A 22,840-nucleotide genomic window follows, 5' to 3' on the forward strand; every position below is an offset into this window, starting at 1 on the left:
GAGAACTACTGTATGCCCAGTTACCACCTAATTGGGGAGGACTTTGTTCCACGGTAACTTTGCAAGCTCCAGTTTTAGAGATACCCAAAATAAACATATTCACTTTGTATAAGCAACCCATGAGCTATCCAACGACCTTAAAACATCAGAGTGGAAGAAGAGAACTGCAGAATATTATGACACAAGCTCCTGGAATGAATTACCTCAAGAACACCGCTTGTTCAATGACAGAGTTTTTCTTTGGGAGCATCTTGCCATTTGTCCAAGCTAAGATAACCACTTGTTGGCTCCAGCTGACAAGGTGGGAACTCGCCAAGGCCACAAAGCAAAGGCTTAAACACCATAAAGGAAGAAATATGTGCCCCAAGGATAATGGTGCTGCAACATTGTTATGTACTGGACTATGACGGCCATGCAAGGGGTTGTTTGTAAGAAGATAGGCACGTTTATTCCAGCAAATGACGTAGAGAAAGGAATTTCATTAGAAGCAATATGGACACTGCATAATCTACAGACTAATATGATAGATGAAGGAGGTGCCCCAGATAGTTGGTTTAGTGGTTGATTTTCAGCACTACCATTCTGGATGTCAGATCTGTGGGGGCTCTGTTACCTATGGCTGTGATCTTACTACTAATATACTGTGTATTACAGGCAGTACTAGCATGTGTTAGGAAACTAGGCACCAAGGCGGGAGAGATGTTTTCAATTAGTACACCATCACAAGCAATGGATTTTCAAAGCAATATGTATCACCAAGTACCAAAGGCAGACCAAAATTTATATAAGGTAGTTGAAATATCAACTAGAGGGGAATGTTGAATGGAATGTGAAAAATAAAAGCATTACCGCAAATATGAAATGTGAAAACATTGCCCACCATCAAGCATAAATCATGGCTACACCACTGTTCACAATCAAAAAGCAGTTTAGGCCAAACCCTCACACTGACAAGAGCAAGGTGAAAGGTTCATTCAAGGATGTAGCAGAGTAAGAAACATGAAAGGGTCATCTATTACAGGCTAACTCATGTCCGACCAACTTGCAGGTATTTACAACATTAGCATACAAGTCCCAGACACACTCTCCATGCTGACAAACAGATTGGAGACTGAGTAGATGCTGGACACATAACTGAATTAACTCAAAGCACACAGGTGCACAGTTTACAATGGGTGCAGGGAAGAAACCAAATTCCAAACGCTTGGGAATCTTGGACCCCCAGTGGTGTCAGCACACACTTCAAATGAATAACATTTACAAAGGAGCGCGTACACATTCATAGGTCAAAGAATGCTCAGCCATAAACCTTTGTCAAATGTATAGTAAAGAGCAAGACATGTCTCAACCTAGGAATTCAGGGGTTATGGGGTCACATGGTTTTCCATGTAAATCTGTAAACTTGCAAGTTATCAATTGTTAATCATGTGTAATAAAGTATTGTAATGATTTTTCTATAAGATAAAACAGCCATTTGAGAAAAAACATAGGGGAGGGCATGCAGGGCTGAGGTGCAGTCTACAGTTTTTCTCTCTGTCACAACAGTTTGTAAACACTCTTTAGAACTGCCAATAAGAGTCTGCACGGTCATTTCTGAGTCAAGAAAGCGTACTGATACACCAATCAACAACCCAATTTTAAAAGGCACAACTTGTAGATGATCATCATTGCACTTTTTAAATTACAGTCCCCTGGGTACTGGATTTCAGAATGTGCAGTAATTACCAAATCCTAAATTGGGCCACTCACAATGCTGGATGAACACCTATCAAAAGGTTAGATCACAATAACTGCACTTAAGATTTCCCAAATTTCCAAGGAAGTACTGTATGATATAGGCAAACTATCTTCTCATGTAGCTATTGTAAATTACACGGGACTAAGAAAACAGATGTTTAGTCTTCATATTTTAATGTCATCTATGTTGACCTTTGTATGATGGCAATGGTTTAGTTAACAAAACAAACTTACTTCAATTATATTATTTGAGAAACGTCATAATTTAATGTTACAAAATGTACTACCTAGAAATAAAGGTCAGCGTGTACAAAGAACAACAACAAGCTTCAAGTATTTTGCCATTTCCACCAAATAAATTAACTAGTCATGTTGGTCTACCATGCATAAAATAAAATGCAAGATACAAGAACGAGGAGCTGGACATTACCTTAAGTGGGACCATTCTTTACTACAGATCAATACAGACATGAGCACTTTAGGGTATCAAATTAGTGCATTTTAATGTTTATGTAGCATGTATTCCCTATGTGGGGTACTGAAGTGCTTGTCTACATGGTATTTCTTATGACCACAGTCCTTGTAGGGGGTTACTGTGATGGGATGTCCATTCCGAGATATTTAGTTCAAAGTTTACGGTCCTGAACAGACATAGGTTTAAGGAAGACGAAGTGGACAGATCTGTTGAATTAGACTTTGCTAATGTTATCCAATAGCTGACTGTCTTTGTGAAGTGTCAATAACACGGCTTAGTATGTAGCTTGTTGGGACCTGCTGTGAAGGACTAAATTAAAGTCCTCTGTTGGACAGCGGAATAAGGAAGATCACTTCAGTTATTTCATGCCTGTTCAGTTTGAAATGGGTGGTTTACTGCTGTAGAATGGTACAGTAAAGGCTGATGGGCATGGCCTATGACCACTTCCTCTACACCGCTTGCTACTCTTACACTTACATAAGACAGAAGTCTTATGCAAGTGTAAGAGCAGTAAGCAGTGTAAAGGAACTAAAATGCTGCTGCTGCTATGAACTAACATTGACTGCCAAACCACATTGTATAATACTGTAATTGTATTTATATAGTGGCTACTGCCTCAAATGAGATCAAGAGCTTTAAACCAGGCACCATGCTGCTCTGGAACAAAATCCTTTGATGCATTTACTCCAGTTTCATTTTTAAATATATTTTTATTGAACATTTTCATTCTCATTTTCATGACATTGAACAGAGTATCAATAAAGAAAAACAAAAAACAACACAACATTAAAAGCTAAGGGTTCACAAAATGGCCAGACCACATCCGCTGTGTCGGATTGGGATCCCCACCCTCCCTTCCTATACGGATGTATCAATATCACATTCTACAACCTTTTCCGGTTTTTGTATTCAGGCCTATTGTTCGTCCTCCCCTCCCCGGCGCCACTCACTGCGTGTCCACAGTTAATTCAGTCCATCGTGAATGGGTGTTCTGTGGGTTCCCTTTTCCATTAGTGGCTTGTAGCACCATTAGCAATGTAGCCCAGGCCACAAGGTCATCTTGTAATTTGTCATCTTGCCCACTGGTCCTCATGTGCACTTCCTCTTCAACCACAGAGCAAACGAGAGGACTATGTAGTTCAACCAGCTTATTGCCACCCACCTTTTAGCCCGGACCAATGCCAACTGTAGGAATTTACAGGATATTCCACCCCCCCCACCTGTCTTATAATAGGCCTTGAGCCAACCATGTTATTGGTACCACTTGGGGGGGGTAGGTTCTACTATGATTTTTTGGCAAGGTATTGACACCTAGAGAAGAAAAATATGTGATAGTAAGTCATACCTTTTTGGCTTTTTTGAGTTACCACTCAACTCCCAAGGTACCTTGGCGTAAAAGGAATTTTTCTTTTTAATTTTTATTATTGTGAATTCTATTATTAAAAATTACAATTACAGTAAATGTGATTATATAAATTAATAATAGCAATTATTATATTAAATACACTAAGTAAAATTAAATGTTTAAATTAATTTATTTTTCCAGAGCTGGTGGTGAAAGACCATGCAGCATCATGGAGAAGACTGAAACAAGCACTTCCTGTCCCTCTGATCCCCAGTGTATAATCCATTTATGGTCAAATGTCCAACATAGAGGTAGGCTGACAAGCCTACAGGACCACTCATCAGGAAAAATGTATTAGATGCTGCTCGAGTAACAAATCACATTTCACGGTTAGACGGGCTCCCAAGTATTTTACCACAGGAAGTGCAGGAGCCTGTTTCCTATGAAGAGAGATTTAGAGACTATTAAGTGAAATGCTCAACCATGTGTCAGTGAGGATGCTGGAATAAGCGAGAGTACGCAAGTAAACGCTTAAACAGAAGAACATCATTAAAGTCAAACATGTATGCTGAAGAATGTATATTTTGTGGAAAGATACAATGCTACAAGGGAACATCAACACGTGAGTTAATCAAGGCCACAGAGCTTAGAGTTGACAAAAGGCTTCGAGAGTATGCAGCCATTAATTGTGATTCAAAGATCTTAGCAGTTTGTAATAGGGGCTTAGTGGCTGCAGAAGCCCATTATCTTGCATCTTGTTATAGGAACTATACAAGGGTTAAAGCAAAGGAGGAAGATCATGCACCTAACATTCAAACTGATGATCACTACAAAAATATTAGAGATGAAACATAAGATGAACTATTTCAATACATCAGAACGATGATTATTCCTAACAAAGACGTAATATGTGTGACAACGCTCACTGAAAGGTTGAAACCCTCATGACATGCAAGGAATACAGGGAATAGACAAATCAACCAAGAGCATATTAGAAGAAAATTGGACTCAGAGTTCAGTGACAGCCTCCACATGTTCCCAGGCAACCAAGAAAAATTATTAGCCCAACCTGATAGTGTCATGCTACAGGACATTGTAAGAGAAAATTAGAGTTTGAAAAGAGAATTGTCAGTTTAAAAGGTTAAAGCAACATACATAAACAAGATCATTGATCAATCATCATCACACATAAGACCAATGATTAAAACAAACTTGACATCAACACCATGGCCATATCATCCAATAATTGTTGATAAAGATTCATTTACAGTGCCTGATTACCTTAAACGGTTCCTACTAGGACTTCTAACTGGAGATCCAGAAAACAAAAAGCTGTGTAAAAGTGTCACTTTACTTATGCAATCATTCAGTCAGGACATTATATATGCAGTCACAAATTGCTAGCAGAGACCCCTAAGCAACTGTTGCTCCCATACACCGTAAAAACACCAACAACAAATGTTGAAATCATTCGCACTCTAAACAGACTTGGTCATGGGATTTCATATTCGCAACTAGAACAAAATGATACCGCCTTGTGTCTTCAGAAACTTGCTGCTATGTTAAATGAGCAAAATGGTCTTCCAGCTGACATTCAGGCTCATATCTTCACTAACCTAGCATGGGATAACATTGATAAGCTGGAAGAGACTCTTACTGGTAAGGGGGCTAATCACAGAGTCAACGGTATAGCTCTGCATCCCAAGTTGTTAGGACCACAACCTTTTAAAGCTCCTCTCCAAAGCAATGAGAAATAAAAGCAAAGAACAATGAACACCACACATACTAAAAATTGTTCATGTATTTTTTGGGTGAACAAGTTGGGCCTCAGCCATTGATGACAAGAACCAAAGTCATGCCGGAATGTATTGCCAAATTGAAGCTTGCACAAAATAAGATTATAATCTGGGTTGTGACAAGACAAGAAGCGAGTCTTGCACAGATAATACCAAGCTGGACAGGATTTAACATCAGTACTACAGACCTAGTTAGTCTATCACAGGATTCCACTGGCTATTCCACTGGCCCACCATTAATACCCTTGCAACTGAACTAACAACTGTTTTTGAAATTTTGAAACAATCAGAGCTGAAAAGGGAATCACTGCTTTTGGAGAAATTTGTAGTGGTCATGGATGAACCTCTCAACGCAAAAGCAACTGAGATCGTGTGGAAGCAGAATACAACGTACAATAGAATCATTCTTTGAATTGGCACCTTTCACACCATTTACAATGTCATGTCCATTCTTGGGAAATGATTTAAAGATGCTGTAATGCTATTTGTATTTAATCACAGATTCCATCTTGACCATTGACTCCATTTTGTGCGTAGCTTAGCTTCAAATACAGTCACAGTTTTTTTTCCATGCATAGCTTATTAATGTGTTTTCACTTCTCACCAGGTAAGGGAACACCACATGGGGAATGCAACGTTGATAACAGTGTACAAGGATGAGAATGTTTATGGCAGAGAAGGTTATAGCTCGGTCTTGGAAATACACCTTGGGATCTGGCCAGTCTTTTGCATGTTTTTTTCAACACTCACTCAGTTCAGCCAGCTTTTGAATGTGACAAATTTACTCAAACGGAGGAGGTTTCTAGAACATTCCTCCTAAGTTTGTTTAAAGTATGTCAGGTGGGGAAGAAGGAACTCATTTCTGAGAGTGGACGCATTGCTCAGAATAATCCCGTTGGGGAAGTTTCTCCCGTCGCAGCTGTCACTGGTTCCACAGCTGGACGCTGGCAGGCAAGGATGATGTTAATTCGATCCCCATGGTGATGCATTTTTAATTCTTAATATCTAGCTTTACTGTGTGCATGCATAATTAAATGTATTCACTGCATATATATTAATTGTTGATTTAATGCATTTTCTCTGATTATTATTATCCAACTGCTGTGATTATTTTAGTGGCTGCACGTGCACAATTAATTTTGCCGTGGAAGTCAAGGCATACACTTCCCTCTTTTGACCATATATTGTTCTTAACACCTTCTAAAAGTGGCATTTTTAAACAGACAATCTTAAAATCAACTTTACTAAAAGATGTATTTTTAAATTGTGAGCTTGGAGACCCCAAACTCCAGATGTCCATCCGCTCCCAAATAGAATCTACACTTTAATCAGATTTAAAGGTAGCCCCCATGTTAACCTATGAGAGGGACAGGCCTTGCAACAGTGAAAAACAAATTTAGCAATATTTCACTGTGAGGACATATAAAACACATTACTATATGCCCTACCTTAACCATACACTGCACCTTGCCCTTGGGGTTACCTAGGGCCTACCTTGGGGGTGTCTGATATGTAAGAAAAGGAAAGGTTTATGCCTGGCAAGTGGTTAGACTTACCAAGTCGAATTTACAGGTAGAACTGCACACACAGACACTGCAATGGCAGGTCCGAGACATGATTACCGAGCTAATTATGTGGGTGGCACAACCAGTGCTGCAGGCCCACTAGTAGCATTTGATTTACAGGCCCTGGGTACCTCTAGTGCAATGTACTAGGGACTTACTAATAGATCAAATATGCCAATCATGGATAAGCCAATTACATACACATTTTGTAAGGGAGCACTTGCACTTTAGCACTGGTTAGCAGTGGTAAAGTGCCCAGAGTAACAAAAACAGCAAAAGCAGAGTCCAACACACATCAACAACCTGGGAAACAAAGGCAAAACGTTAAGGGAGACCACGCCAAGGATGAAAAGTCTAACACGTGTCCCCCACCCCCCAGCTGAAAGTGGGGAGCAACTACCCAACCGCATGGGAGCTCTCATCACTAGGGCAGAAGAACCTGGACAGACCATCAGCATTGCCGTGTTCTGTACCAGGACGGTGTTCCAACGTAAAGTCCATCCCCTGTAGGAAAATAGACCATCTCAACAGTTTTGGATTCTCGCCCCTGATCTGCATTAACCATCTGAGGGGCCTGTGGTTGGTCTGAACTCGGAAGTGAATCCCAAACAAGTAGGATCTTAGCTTCTTCAGTGCCCAGACCACAGCAAACACTTCACATTCTATGGCACTCCACCTACGTTGCCTGGGTAGTAACCTCCAGCTAATGAAGGCTATGGGTTGGTCTAGGCACTCTTCATTAAGCTGTGAGACTACTGCTCCAATACTATGCTCTGAGGCATCTGTTTGCATAACAAACTTCTTGGAGAGGTCAGGTGCCTTCAGCACAGGTGCTGTGCACAAGGCAACCTTCAGGGCATCAAAAACGTTCTGGTAAGCCTCTGTCCAGATTACTTTCCTGGGTTGCTTCTTCGAAGTCAACTCAGTTAAGGGGGTAACAATGGTACCATATCCCTTAACAAACCTCCTGTCGTATCCTGTGAGACCTAAGAAGGCTCTTACTTCAGTCTGGGTCTTGGGAGACTCCCAAGCCAGAATTGTATCAATCTTAGGCTGTAGGGGTGCCACTTGGCCACTCCCCACCTGGTGTCCTAAGTATACCACAGTACTCTGCCCTATTTGGCACTTGCTTGCCTTAATAGTGAGGCCTGCCTTCTGCAGGGCCCTTAACACTCTCCAGAGGTGTTGCAGGTGTTCCTCCCATGTGGAACTAAACACAGCAATATCATCCAGGTAGGCGGCACTGAACTCATCCAGCCCAGCTAACACCTGGTTGACCAACCTCTGAAAGGTGGCAGGGGCATTCTTCATCCCAAATGGCATCACTTTAAATTGAAAGTGTCCATCTGGGGTAGGGAATGCTAACCTCTCCTTGGCCCCCTCAGTTAAGGCAATCTGCCAGTACCCAGATGTTAAGTCAAACGTACTGAGATACTTGGCAGCTCATAACCGGTCGATGAGATCATCAGCTCAGGGGATGGGGTGTGCATCAGTCTTGCTGACTGCATTGAGTCCCCGGTAGTCCACACAGAACCTGAGTTCTGGAGTGGCACCAGGTGCAGCAGCCTTCGGGACCAACACCACTGGGCTGGCCCAAGGACTGCTGGAGTGCTCAATAACCCCTAGGGTAAGCATTTTGGATAGCTCATCCTTAATCCATGCCCTGTCCCGGTCAGTCAGTCACCCTGTAAACATTTTGTTTAATAGGTGTACTGTTTGACTCCTGGGATCAGAGAAAACAGTGAGGAAAACTGCCCCAACATGTGGCGACAGTCACCTTGCTGCTCTTCAGTCAGGGAGGGGGAAAGGATCACTCCCTCCACTGACCCAAAGCCTCCTTCACCAGACTCAAAGGTCCCCTCACAAGCTGGCCATAAATCAGCTCAAAGGGACTAAACCCAAATCCCTTCTGAGGCACCTCCCTGTAGGCGAACAGAAGGCATGGGAAGAGGACGTCCCACTTCCATCTCAAGGGCTCTGACAGGCCCATGATCATGCCTTTCAAGGTGCGATTGAATTTCGCAACCAGACCATTACTTTGGGGGTGGTAAGGGGTGGTGAACTTTTAGGTTACCCCATACTCCTTCCACAGAGACTTCATATACGTGGATATAAAATTGGTACCCCTATCAGGTACCACTTCCTTGGGGAACCCCATGTGGGGAAAAAACCCCAAAGCGCGACCCACCACAGGGGAAGTGATTGATCTCAAAGGAATGGCTTCTGGGTACCGGGTGGCATGGTCCACCAAGACCAGGACGAACCTGTTGCCCATGGCTGTCTTGGGATCCAGAGGCCCCACAATGTCAATACCTACCCTCTCAAAGAGAGTACTGACAACAGGTAAAGGTTGGAGGGGAGCCTTACATTTCCCCCCACTCTTGCCACTTGCCTGGCAAGTTTGGCAAGACCTGCAATGTGCATCTGAGTGCCTGCGCATTAGGGGCCACTAAAAGTGGGTAACAAGCCTCTCAAAGGTCTTGTCCTGCCCCAAATGTCCAGCTAACTGCACATCATGAGCCAACCCCAGTAGGAAGGCCCTGAAGCACTGGGGTACCACCAGCACACGGGCTGACCCAGGCTCAGGAACCTTACTCGCTATACAGGAGGTCATCCTTCCAATAAATCAGGTGTGATCCCGGCTCCTTACCAGCCACCTGCTGCCACAAACCCTCCAGAGTAGGGCATGTCTTCTGTGCTGCACAGAATGTTTCCCTGGTGGGCCACCCTTCCTGCTGCCACTGAGACATCTCGGGGACCTCCCCCAGTTCAGCCACCTGTTCCCCTATAGGCTCCGGGCGTCACCTTCAGGCTCCGCCTCCTCCCGGAACATGGGAAGTTCTGGGACCGGTTTCCCGCACACCCTGCCCTTCCTCTTCTTGGCGGTCTCCTGGGCCACTGTTTCAGGCTCCAGGGGCTCTTGATTACCCCGACAGGCTGACATTGACCGCATGGATACGCATACCCATCCAGGCATACCCAACATCTCCAAGTGAGACCTGTGTTCCATCTCCTTCCAAGGGGAATCCTCCAGGTCACTGCCTAGCAAACAATCAACAGGCATGGTTGGACTCACAGCTACCTTCAAGGAACCTGAGCCACTCTGCACAGGCGCTCTGAGTCGTCCACTGCATCTACTTGGTGCGGTACCCGGGGATCTATCAGCTCTTCAGACACCCTTTGACTCCGCACTATAGTCATACTGGCTCTTGTGTCTCTCAGACCCTCCACCCTCTGTCCATTAATGGTCACCCACTGCCTGTACTTCTTAGTGTTTTCAGGCACAAGGGTTCTCTGGACCATCTCACTGTCCCCTAGTGAGACAAAGCGTCATCTCAGCTGGTTCCCACCTGGCTGAAACCAACTCCTCCCCAAGCGCTACACTGGCGAAACCCTGGGACGGTGCACCAGTCAGTGTACTTTTGGGGCATTTGGGGTCCCCCCTTCACATGACCCACCTGGTCACATGCATAGCACTTACGTGGGGGACCACCTGCCACTGGCTTCAATTTGGGGCCCTTTAAAGATCTCCCCCTGTTTACCCTCCCCCCCCTTTCTTCTGAGAGGGACCCTGCCCACCCTTGGCGTGGTCTCCCCATTACCTCTTCTGGACCCTGGTGCCCTCCCAGCGGTCCGCTTTCTGCGCAAGCTTCCTGGGGTCAGTCAGCTTGCTGTCAATCAGGTGCTGGCGCAGCTCTGGAAAACATAAACTGTACAAGTGCTCCCAAGCAATCAGAGTGTAAAGCCCCTCATACATAGTTACCTTACTGCCCTTCACCCAAACAACCATCCAGTGACCTGCAATAAGAATCAAGACATTCCAACCATGTTTGGGATTCCTTCTTCTTGTAGGCTCTAAACTTATCCTTGTACTGCTCATGGGTGATACCATACCTTGTGAGTAGGGTATCCTTCATGCTAGAGTAGGTGAGATTCTGAGTTTCCCCTAAGGCTGTCAGTGTATCCCTCCCATCTACCTCTAAGTGCTTCCACACACCCGCCCCCCAATGAGCTTCAGGGACCAGATTCATATGGAGAGCAGACTCATACCCCTTAAACCACAAGTATATGTTGTCCTCCCTTTTATAATCCTTCACAAGATCTTTAGGAATGGGCACCCTCCTCTGAGGCTGCACTATGATGTGGCTGCCACCATCCCTACTAGACTGGCTCCTCTGATCCAGCTCCCTCAAGCTGAGCTCATGAGCCAACAACAACTTTTTCTCTTCAATGGCCATCCTAATTTTCTCCAACTCCCTCTGGTGCTCCCTCTCTGCCTGTCTGTCCTGCAATTCTTCAGGGGTCAGACCCTTAGATGAGGCACTGCTACCTGTCCTGGAGACCCTCTCCCTGGACGTAACAGGCCCACCCACAATACCATTGTGTATGGACTGCCCTTCCTCCTCCTCAGCCTCTGGGTGCCCTTCAGTGCTTTTGGCTGTCACCCAGACCCTCAGAGCCTTTTGCAGCTCCTCCTTCTTGGATGAGCTCTTAATGGGACAGTCAAACCTTTTACAGAACTGCTTTAACTGAGCCTTGGTATAGCTTTCCAATTTCTCCAGGTCAAAAGCAGCTCCAACTGATGCATCTCCAGATTGGGACATGATGAAAAGTCAACAAACGTGCAAAGTTCCAAAAAGAAGAAAACAAGTTCCCACATGAAGTTCAGAAGTCAATCAAATATTACCACAAAAATGGATGTAGGGAAAATCCAAGCAAAAGAGAAAAATCAAAGATCACCAAACAAGTAGTATGTGGTCACGTAGTGGTCTGCACTCAAAATAGTAGTGTACACTTAATTACTGTATGTCAAATACAAATACAAGTCCAAATCCCACCGCTGCCACCAATGTTAGAAATTGGGTCGTTGGTTGCCAGTCAGGTTACCCCCTGTCCAAGCAAGGACCCTTACTCTAGTCAGGTTAAAAGACAATCACCCTCAGCTAACCCCTGCTTTCCCCCTTGGTAGCTTGGCACGGGCAGTAGGCTTAACTTCAGAGTGCTAGATGTAAAGTATTTGTACCAGCACACACAGTAACTCAATGAAAACACTACAAAATGACACAACACAGGTTTAGGAAAATAGAAAATATTTATCTAAACAAAACACGACCAAAACGAAAAAAATCCACAATCCACATGTCAAGTTATCAATTAAAAAAAAATCGAAAAGAGTCTTTATGCAGTTTGAAACACACACTAACACTGTTAGCGTGAAAATGTACCTTGGGTGCATCAAAAATAACCCCGCACGGACGAGTGCGCGTCAAAAAGGGCTTGCGATGTGTCGATTTCACTCACTCACGAGGCCTTGTGGCGTTTCTCCTTCTGTCGGGACGGGGCGCGTCGTTTCTTCTCTCTGCAGGAGAGCGATGCGTCGATCCGGTCAGCACTCTCAGGTCCGGGCAGGCCTTGCATTGTTTTTACATACCTAGCGGTGTTTGCGTCGGAAATCTACCCGCACGATGATCCGAAAACCACGCAGCGCGGGTTGCGATCTCACCAGCCTCCGTCAGCGATGCTGCGCGTAGTTTCTCCAGCTCCATACGTAGATTCTTCGGTCTCATGGCAGGCGAGCGTCGATTTTCAGCCGCTAAGCCACAGATCGGAGTTGAGTCGATCTTTTCCCTGCACGGCGTTCTGTGCGTGGATTTCTTCCTCTTTGGCTGCCAGCTTCTCTTTTCAGGGTCCGCTGGGCCCACAGGGCAGAGTAGTAGTCTCTCCAGAGACTCCAGGTGCTGGCAGATATAACTCTTTGCTGTCCCTGAGACTTCAAACAACAAAAGGCAAGCTCTAACAACCCCTTGCAGAATGCTACCTTTGCCAAAGTAAAACAGCTTGGGGGTGTTCTTCATGATGGGATCATCATCAAGACAATGGAGATCTCTCTGCATTTTGGATCTCCTATGTGGATATTGTTGAACATGTCTTGCTGGCTCTGCTGTGTGCTGCTCAAGAAGGAAATGGGTATTTACATCTTACCGCCATGAGCTCTATGATCCCATGATGTTTTGCGTACAAAAGGGTGAACTAAGCTAGATATCTTCCTGTATACTATGCGGATATTACATGAAGAGATACACCACAACTTCAAAGGATGCTTTTCAGTTCAACAGTCAGATGTTAATCCATTTGGACAAATTCGGGTTGATCAAGCGATAGAGTTAACAGTCAACAAAGACACACATACTCCTCGTGGTCCAACAAGGTTCAACCTCAAGGTGGGTGCTGTGAAAAGATATTATAAGATGGCTGAACAAAGAAGTGCCTTTTTGAGTCAGATAACAGAAATGGCTCATAACAACAGATCAGATCTTACTCACACACACCTACATAAATCACAAATTGAAAAAGACAAAGATACTGTTACGAGGGCTGTTAGTCCGGTCCAAAACTCAATAAACCCATTTTGTAGGCCACATGATCTCATTAGTAGCTCCATGGCAAAAAAAGGCACCTCAAGACATAGTATCCAAAATAATGAAGGTGTATGAAATAGGTGAACAGTGCTATAAAGACTTCAAACTTGAGAATAATCCATCTAGTAAGAATTTTCATGACCCAATGAAAATTAAACTAAAAACCTTCACTAACATAATCAAGAAGAAGGCAGTGAACTGCAATTGCAGGACAATCACCATGAAAGCAGACAAAGCACTATTTTGTCGAATCATTGTGACAGTAGAGAATCGGTACCTTCAAATGGTGGATGTACTCTTTCATCCCTTAGGACCTTTACCATAGGCTTTAGCAACTCCAGAATGTCTGTTCCGAAGGACAAACAAACAAAGCTGTTTTAGCAACATACTTGCAGAAAAACATTACCCCTCTTGAGGAAATACCTGGAATTTCAGTCATGCTGATTGATGGTATGGTTCTTGTTTGGAGAGTAAAAAAAGAGGAATAAAACTTTTGTGAGGTGGCTATGTCCGTCTTGTCCATGGCTTTGCTCAAAGGAAATAGGAGTCAAAGAATCGATGTTCTTTTTGATAGGTACAATGAAACATCTATTAAGAATAGTGAAAGGACAATCAGAGGGGCAGAACTTGGGCACCAGTTACAGAGCATCTCAACTTCCCAGATTCTCAGACAGTGGAAGAAATTCTTAAGCCACGTAACAAATAAAACAACTCTCATGGCATTTCTTGTTAACAAATGAAGGGAACCAGAGTATTTTGTAAAACTTGTGAATACAACTCTGTTAGCAGATTGTGAAGATAAAAGCTACAAAATCACATCTGAAGAGAGCCACGAAGTGCCTGATCTCAACAGTACACACGGAGAAGCAGATGTTTGTTTATTGCTGCATGCTGCTTAAGAGGGTTGTGAGGCAGTAATGATAAGCTCAAATGACACCGATGTGTTTGCTATGTGTTTGGGATTCCATGACAGAATCATGGCTAAATTGTTTCTGAAATGTGGTACTGAAATATGCATGCAAATCCTTGACATTGGGAAAATAGCTTCAACTGTTGGTGAAAATGTTTGTCTAGCTATGATATGTATCCATACATTTACCATTTGTGACTCAGTAAGCACATTTGAAGGAAAAGGAAATACATTCAAAATCATGTCTGCAAACAGACATACACAGGAAAGATTTTGGAGGAGATGAACTGGATCTCGCTGAAGAACTAATTGGAGCAATTTGTGTGCTTGCTGTATGCACCAAAATCTTCGATTAATGACTTGAGATATCACCTATTCTGCACAACGAAGGTTGAGACAGACAATCATCAACTTCCACCTTGCAGGGACTGTCTGAAGAAACATGCAAAATATCAAGCCTCTACAGACAAGAGAGGTCTTCTGAATGATCAACAGACACCTAGTCTAATTGGGAGAGGGTGAAAGTTGGAAAAGCACGAGGGAGAAGAGCAACTGGTAGTGGAATGGGTGGAGGGGCAGCCAGCACCTCAGGCTGTGTTAGATCTACTAGATTGAAACTTCCGACATGTGTATGATGTATAAACGACCTCAAGTGAACTGATATGCTTCCTGCCTGTGAAAATCAAACAGACACAGAGAATGATGACCATTCAGAAGAAGATGACGATGAATGTGAATTATAAAATTGTGTTTATGTTCACTCATGACATACATTGCCTACATAAGATATGATTTATTTGAAATTGGGAGTGAAAATTATGCATATAATCTGTATCAATATAGGAAGAATACAATGAAGATGTATTGTTATTTTAAGGACTAGATTGTTAATATTACAATTCATAATCATAATTATTTTAAATTATATTGAATTTAACCAATTTGGTAAACTTAGATTTATTTTTCCACATATTATGAGGAATTTCGAATATGGTTGCTAATCCAATGATATCAGACAGAAGGCAAAGAATGATGACTTGTTTTCACATATTTTCCATCTCTAGGCATCCATACCTTGCACAAAAATAAAGTTAGAACCCATCCCCCCTCCAAGAGGTAACCTTGCTAATGGCCTCTGACCCCCAGCAGGCAGGTCAGCAGTGCCACCATAAATTCTATTCTTCTTGCTGCTTTCAATGGCATGGCCACTTCCAACCAGAACCTGTGCACCGCGGGACATGTCTAGGCCAGGTGTAGGAGGAAGAGTCTCCTCCCCCACAACTCAGACAATCTATGCTCCTGCTCCTGTACATACTGCGGAGCTTAACTGGTGCTAAGTATGTGAAGTGAATATGATTAAAGTGTGTCAGTTTGAACCTGGCATTGCATGAGACCTGCAACACCAGCCCACAAGTTATGAGCTACTTGCCATCTAACAGGGGTGCATCCAGGTCTTCTCCTCACCACTTACTTGCCTCAAGATCAACCCTCACTCTGTCATCCTTGAGGGCCCTATATCATAGCGCCAGCAAGCGCTGTGCTCTCCCTGCCGTCAACATCACCTGCAATGCTTCTGTCTTCATAGGTGTGTTAGGAAAATGAGTCCAGATTTTCTGTGCCGTTTGGCTATCTTGGCGTATTGAAGGAATTGGCCGTCCCCACATGTAGAAAATATATACCAGGCCTCAGCGAAAGTGAGGAACCTCTGCCCTGGGTAGAGATCTCCCAAGGTCCTCTAACCCCCCCCCCCCCGACCTCTTCCAGCATACAACCGACATAGCCGCACTGACACAGGTAATGTCAGTAGCATCCACAAAACTAGCTCCTTGGTAAAAAGGTTTTTTTTCCAGCACCCTGGTGATTCCCATCTCACACACCTCTTCGACCTGCCGCACCACAAAGGGGACATCTGTCAGCACCTGACCCTCTCATCAGCAGTTCCATCAATGGAAGAGTGACACAGGTAAAATGCAGCAGTAGTTTTACACAGTTGACCTCAGCCACCACACAGTGTGTTGCGTGTTGCAACTTAAAGGCATAGTAGTAGAGTTTTAGATCAGGGAGGCCTATGCCTCCCTTTTGTAGGTCCAATTTGAGTAGCGCAGCGTCACCCTACTTCACTTCCCTGCCCAACCAATGAAGCCATAAGTCTAATGTTTTGAAAAAGTTGCAAGGCAGCATATACAGCGAGTTTTGAATCATGTATAGGAATCTGGTTAAAAACTCAATCTTTGCCTGGGCTATCCTCAATGTCACTAAAAGCTTTAGTGAGTTACTGAATTGGGTTGACTTTGCCAATCCGTTCTGCAGAGGGTTAGTGCTATATTGTCACAGACCCTCTAGAGTGTGGGTTACCATACTGCCCAGATACCTAAAGGTTTTGTTTCCCAACTGTAGTCCCAGCTCAGGCAGGGCCTCATCAGGGGTCTCACACAGTGCATCTAGTGTAAACATAAGTGATTTGTATCTATTCATACACAGTCCTGCTACTGCTCCCAAATCTTCGAGATGGAGCAACAACAGCTGCACTGCCTCTGAGGGTCTTTGTAAATAAAACAACATGTTGTCAACGTACAGCGAAATAAGATGTGTTGAACCAAACACAATGACAAAGGGCTCCAGATCTGGTGGAGACTGGTCAAGAGAGGTTGAAGTGCCAAGGCAAATGGGGGACAGTGGGCAACCCTTGTCTCACCTCCAATTCTGTGGAGACCATCCCTCCATTCCACACTATGGCCCTGGGGACTGTATACAGCAGTCTCACCTAACTACAAAAGTTAAACCTGAATCCCATCTTCTGTAGAACAGGCATCAGGTATGCCCAATCAAGTATATCAAATGCTTTAGTGATCTCCACCGATGCAAGGACCAATTCATCTCGGCACTGCAGCATTGAGTGTAGCTCACGAGCAAGCCTCTGTAAATTCAGGGCCGTGCTGCATCAAGGCATAAAGCAGCATTGGTCCTTGTGCACCAGCGACCCCACCACTCCACGCAGCCTTTCGGCCAAGACCATGAAAATTATTTTGGCGTCCACATTAAGCATATTAAAGGGGTCTATAAGAAGACAGGCTTGTCTCGTCAACCCCCTGGTTTAGGTACCATGCAGATCATTCCCTCTCAGAGGGTGGGGGCAGTATCCCTCTTTTCCTCCCAGAACACCTCCAATAGTGGCTACACCAACTGTGCTGCATAGGTCTAGTAAAAGTCCACAGAGCACCACTGATATCCTCTCGCCCTTGTGTCCTCTTAGAGCTTCCATTCGGTCATGTAGGGTCTCTACATTCGTGTGGGTCTTCTCTACAGAACTGCAGCCTCAGATCAGGATGTGGGGGGGACCAGGATTCTCCTGGGAACTCCAGTGGGCCTTTGAGGGGTCCTCGTCAGCCAGACCAGCTCCAAGCACCACTCACACACCCCCTCCGCGGCACACCAAAAAGCCTCAGCATCAAGCCCCCGCTGCTACGCACCCATCCAGGCCACAGTGATCACTTTGTCCCTACAGGTATGTCAAAACCATGATTTCCGAGGAAATGCAGGTACCCTGGAGGTGCACGATGTCTGTCGACCAAAATTTGAGGCAGCTATCGTCTCAGAGGGGAGGATCATGCAGGATAATTACATGAGGTTGCGGAGCTTGGGCTTAGTGCATCCGACCAGCCATCTTGGATGCAATTTATTCCAGTTTCTAAGTGTTAGAATAAATTATAGGCTTTGGGTGTGATCTTTAATTCGAGGGGTATGTGAATTCATGCAAATGGTTGGAGAGGTATTAATAGGTGAGTGCCTTGGTGTGTTCTTCCCCCTAACATTTTGCCTTCATCCATCCCGTTTTCTGAATTTGTTTTTGTTGGTCCTAGGATGCTGTTCACTTTATGCTGCTAACCAGGGCTAAAGTGCTTGTTCTTGCTCCCTGAAACTAGGTAAAATTTAATTTACCTTTAATGCCATAGTAAGCTGGTACTACATGTGCCCAGGGCTTGTAGATTACATGTTACTAGAGGGCCTGCAGCACTCATTTCGCCACCCACTTAAGTAGCACTTCAAAACACGTCTGAGGTCCACCATTGCAGCCTGTAGTGCAATTTTAAACTGTCAATTGGACTGACAAAATAAACATTTTGCCAAGCCTAAATCCTTATGTGCCATGCTATCAGAGGGTTAAGTACAGATTAATTTAGTAGCTTTTGTGGTTCACTCTGACAAGGATTGTGGTGACTAACAGAGTAGGGCTTCCACATCGCCTCAACCATTAACCCAATTTATTACAGGAGCCTAATGCAGTGATGGCCACCTCTAGTCTAGAGTATAAATGACATTTTATGTATCAAGGTTAGCAACACCTATGGGGTGTCACCCATCTGCAAGCATCAAACAATCTTGCCCATGGTTACCCACAGGAATAAAGCGATTTGAAATGGACGAACAAGTTTCCGCATCAGAAAAGTTATTTTATCCCCAATACCTTTGTAATGAGTGTAGTATTAATTAAGGAATGCCCACTCCTAGTGAGGTCCTTATCTAATTTACAGAGCAGATAAGTACGTTCTTTAGTGTGCCCAGCAAGGCATCCTTGTACCATGCTTTTTCAAAGACGTTTATAATTCAGGGAAGTATGTGGAGAGGACAAATACAATGGCCATGGTAGCACATCTAGCTGCTCTTGTTTTATTTGCCTTTCTATCTAGTTGGGGAGGGAAGTTTAGTCCCTTCAAGAAAGGTCACAGAGCCCCCGAGATCATAAGCACATGACAGCGCCTGAAAGGGACCTTTCTACATCATAAACGAACTTCCACGGTTAGACATACCTCTTAACCTTTAGAGTATCCAATGGGGGCAAGGTGGAGTAGTTCTAAGGAATGAAACCCGTTTTAAGGTCGGTTGATGGCACTGAAGGCCACAAAGACATTTTGTTAATCTGGAAGGCAAAGAGGCCAAGGAGAGTGATCAACTCCAAATGAGGTTGAGAGGGCTGGTCCGGACAGGCGTGTTTAGCAGCAAAAACAGGTACTTCTTGCTGCTAAACACGGTTTGCGTGCAGCACCTATAATGTCTTCTCGGTACATCTTACTGTGCAAGTTTTAGGACAACTTTCTCTCCTAAAATACCTCTTTGCGATACAAGACTTCCGTAATGAGATTATAGACCACTTTAATCACTTTGAACCTCTCCCTCGTCTGGATAGTGATCCCTCAGGATGTATTCTATGCTTGCAGTTAATCATCGTCTACATTATGCCGATTAGATGCAGTACCCTCAACTAACTGTAGTCTTTTGCTTTTTGTTTTTTTCATCCACTTATTTCTCATTCTTGTCGAAGCCTGGTCACTTGAGCATCTTTTTCACACAGTATTTATTGCATAAAACGATATATTCTGATATATCCTTGTATCACCTTACTGTGTTTGATAACCAAACATTGCTTACTGACGACACGCATGTAAAATGATAAATTATTAAATCTCTAAATGTAAGAAATAAGTCGCTGCTGCAGACATAACATGTTGATTAATTCAAGGTCCTGAACTATATAGCTCATGTTTTATTTTCTCAAGTCTGATGCATCCGCTACTCTCTCCGGTACAAACCACACACCCTGCCTCTCGTGCGTGATCAGCACCATATAATATGCTAAACGTGTTAGAGACTTTGACCACAACTTGACGAGTGATGTGCCTCGATTGTCTTATGTTTTCCACGCTTTGTGAACTGGTTCCTACCACTAGTATACATATCAGGATCAAAGACGCATACCTTCTCTTACTGGCTAAGCACCACCTCTGCGTGCCCCCAGCCAACAGACTCTCCTGGGGCCGGTGTACCATTTACTGGTTATTCGTTGACTGCAGTCTCCACTATGAAGTTCACAGCATACAAATGCAGTTGAATTTATTTATCATAAAATGTACTTTTTATAAACAATTATTAATACCAAACCTAAGTTTACACTTTTATCAACTTCGGAAAATTAAACTTTGGGATCAAAGTTTCCGGGAACCGCATATGCACGTACAGATCTCAAAGCGAGCGCTCAACTCATTTATTTTATTTATTTATTTAATGCGTTTTTATATAGCGCGGACTTTACCCGAAGGTGTCAGAGCGCTTCACAATAGGCAAAGTAAAGATACAAGAGGAGAGGAATTACAAGTGAGCCTGTTACAAACGCAAACGTTACATTACATGAGGCAATACGAAAGGAAAAAGTGACGTGTGCAGGTTACAAGAGCAAATAAAATTGAGTAATAGTGCCTTAAAAATAAATAAATAAAAAGCTTACATGCGCATACCACGCCAACATTTTAGAAGTGGAGTTATACCAATAATAGTATGTCCAGTGACACAATAATTGAGGACATAGTTGATACGTATCTCACATTATATAGTTCAACATACACCTCGGAGCAGAGGAGAGCCTTAGGCGGAAGAAAACTAACAGCAGGGCTCACAATGCCACAACCAAACCCTTCCCCGGGGAGCAATATAGGTCTTCCCCTGCACTCTTGGTGACTCTGCGGAAACAACGTAAACAACACCATGACAACAGCGCACTGTTTGGCTTGACAACGGCTTAACGAAACCAAAAACAAGTAAAGGCTGCGACCCAGTATTTTCCATCCATTTAACAGTTTTGTCCGCAATTGCTCAATAAAGACAAATGGAATCTCCATAAATCAAATTAGCATGGCGCAATTTCTCCATGACTCATGAGCCTAGACCAATTAGCACAGAGGAACGAATATTTGCTAATAATGCCAGGCCCTGCAGAAAAGCGGCGTAAGATGTCTGTTGCCTCTCTGCAATGGTCTTCAAGAAGCGGAGAGCTGCTGTAAAGTTTAGCGATAAAGTAGGCTGGACATCAACAAACTATCACGCCTCTGAGAAATTCCCTGGACAACCAGGACAAATGCCGAATAGCAGCTGACGGGAGTAGTGGGTGGTCTAGTTACATGTTGAATTGCTTCTAACAAAAAATCCCAAACAAGTAAAAGCAGGCTATTTTAATCAACAACTGTCTGGCTGCTCTTTACTAACTTTGCTGATATAAAACACTTATGCAAACATTCCATAGTACACTGCAAAAGAATATTTAGATATCATCACATGTCAACATACCGGCATAAAAGGCACGTCTTCTAATACAGGTGAAAAGTTCCCGGGACTTTTACATAGAATCCCGCTTGAGTTTTCTTTAAATTCTAATTGTCACCGCCTTTCTTACGCAGACCATTCCTAACTCAAAAGGGAAAACACAAAAAGCCAATAGGAAAGCAAGATTATACTGATCGACATACCCTGGCGGTCACAGAAAGCTCTGCCCAGGCGACTGTAAATCTGCGATTGGGTAAAAAGAGAAAGAGTCCACCCACTACCCCGGAAGTGATTGTTCAGCACAGAAATAGTCAAATAACTAGAGGGCTAACCAACCTCACACTATGAAACGATAGTGGATGCCATGATGTTGTGCGAAGCTGCTTTAGAATTACCAGACACTGGCGTGAGACATCCTGATTGCCCGCTTTCAAAACTCATACAGTCGCTCTCTCTGTGTCAGTGTCGTCGTTAGAGGGACGAGGAGTGTGTGTGTCTGGTGGGTTCCGTATGGCGACGGTCCCATACTAGCTAACAGACCCGATTCAAGCAGAAGACTCCTGATATTTTATGCCAAAAAGTGTTTATTTTATCTGTAACACGAATGCAATTACTTCTGTTTTAATGTATGTCAGTGGATAAAATGCATCCCCGGATTTTTTTTCAAAGTGTGCACTGTCCAGTTTAAAAACGTTGGCATGTAAGCAGTCCTTCTGGCCCCTCTGCCTGTTATACAAACCCAGAGCTACAGTGCTAAAATAGAGCTTTAATATATCCCATATCTATGTGGGGTAGCTCGTCCAGTCCAGGTGTATTCTTTTATTCTGGGACTCGCAATCCTGTGTTCATAATGGGTACTGTGATCACTGTGCCATTGGCACCAAGCTACCAGGCTGATGAGCTCTAATAAGAGCAAATCTGGTCTTGAGTTGCTTGTGTTCCGGTTCAGGAAGGAAATGGCCTGGCCTGGCTTTTCGGGCAGGGCAGTTCCCACTGGAGTCAAGACTGATTTGCATATGGCTGAGTCCAAACTGAAGTGGCATGGTGTGAAAAAAATGATGAATTGGGAACCAGCCTCGAGTGATTGCCAGTGGCTGAGATTAATTCACACATTCCATCCATCACTTTGTTTTTGATGCCTTAAAATGGACATTGTCATCGAAATAACCAGTGAAGTAAATCTTTCTTCCATTGAATGTCACAGCTCTTATATCAGGTTTCGTCAGGGTGTCAACCATAAGCGCAAATTTAAAGCTAAAGATTTCCCCAATAATTATAGTATATGGTGAACCTGAACTTCGAAGTCACTGTTTAATACCTGCAATGTGCACACTGGGGGCTTGTCTATAGATTTTCCGTGTAAATTTTCCATCTCCTGGACAACCAAAACGATTCATTTGAATGCCTTTTGCTTTGGTTCAATTGCTTCTTGTTCATTAAGTTGCATGTCTTAATATTTGAGCTATTCTGGGCCTTTGTGAGTGACGGCCATCCTCGCAAA

General features: G+C 43.7%; 1 protein-coding gene across 2 annotated transcripts in view; it reads right to left on the bottom strand.

Annotated features, from left to right (window-relative positions):
* The window catches only part of PIBF1 (progesterone immunomodulatory binding factor 1), an 843,837-nt gene extending 822,228 nt beyond the window's left edge, over positions 1-21,609 (bottom strand). The window contains exon 1 of one of the 2 annotated variants that reach the window (XM_069205285.1): positions 21,364-21,497. The gene's annotated coding sequence lies outside the window, so the exon portion shown is untranslated. Of the gene's footprint in view, positions 1-21,363; positions 21,498-21,542 lie in introns of those variants that run through there. The other variant, XM_069205286.1, reaches the window with a different exon arrangement.
* Positions 21,610-22,840: the final 1,231 nt, after the last annotated feature.

Source organism: Pleurodeles waltl, chromosome 8, assembly GCF_031143425.1.
Source record: "Pleurodeles waltl isolate 20211129_DDA chromosome 8, aPleWal1.hap1.20221129, whole genome shotgun sequence".
Lineage (NCBI taxonomy): Eukaryota > Metazoa > Chordata > Amphibia > Caudata > Salamandridae > Pleurodeles > Pleurodeles waltl.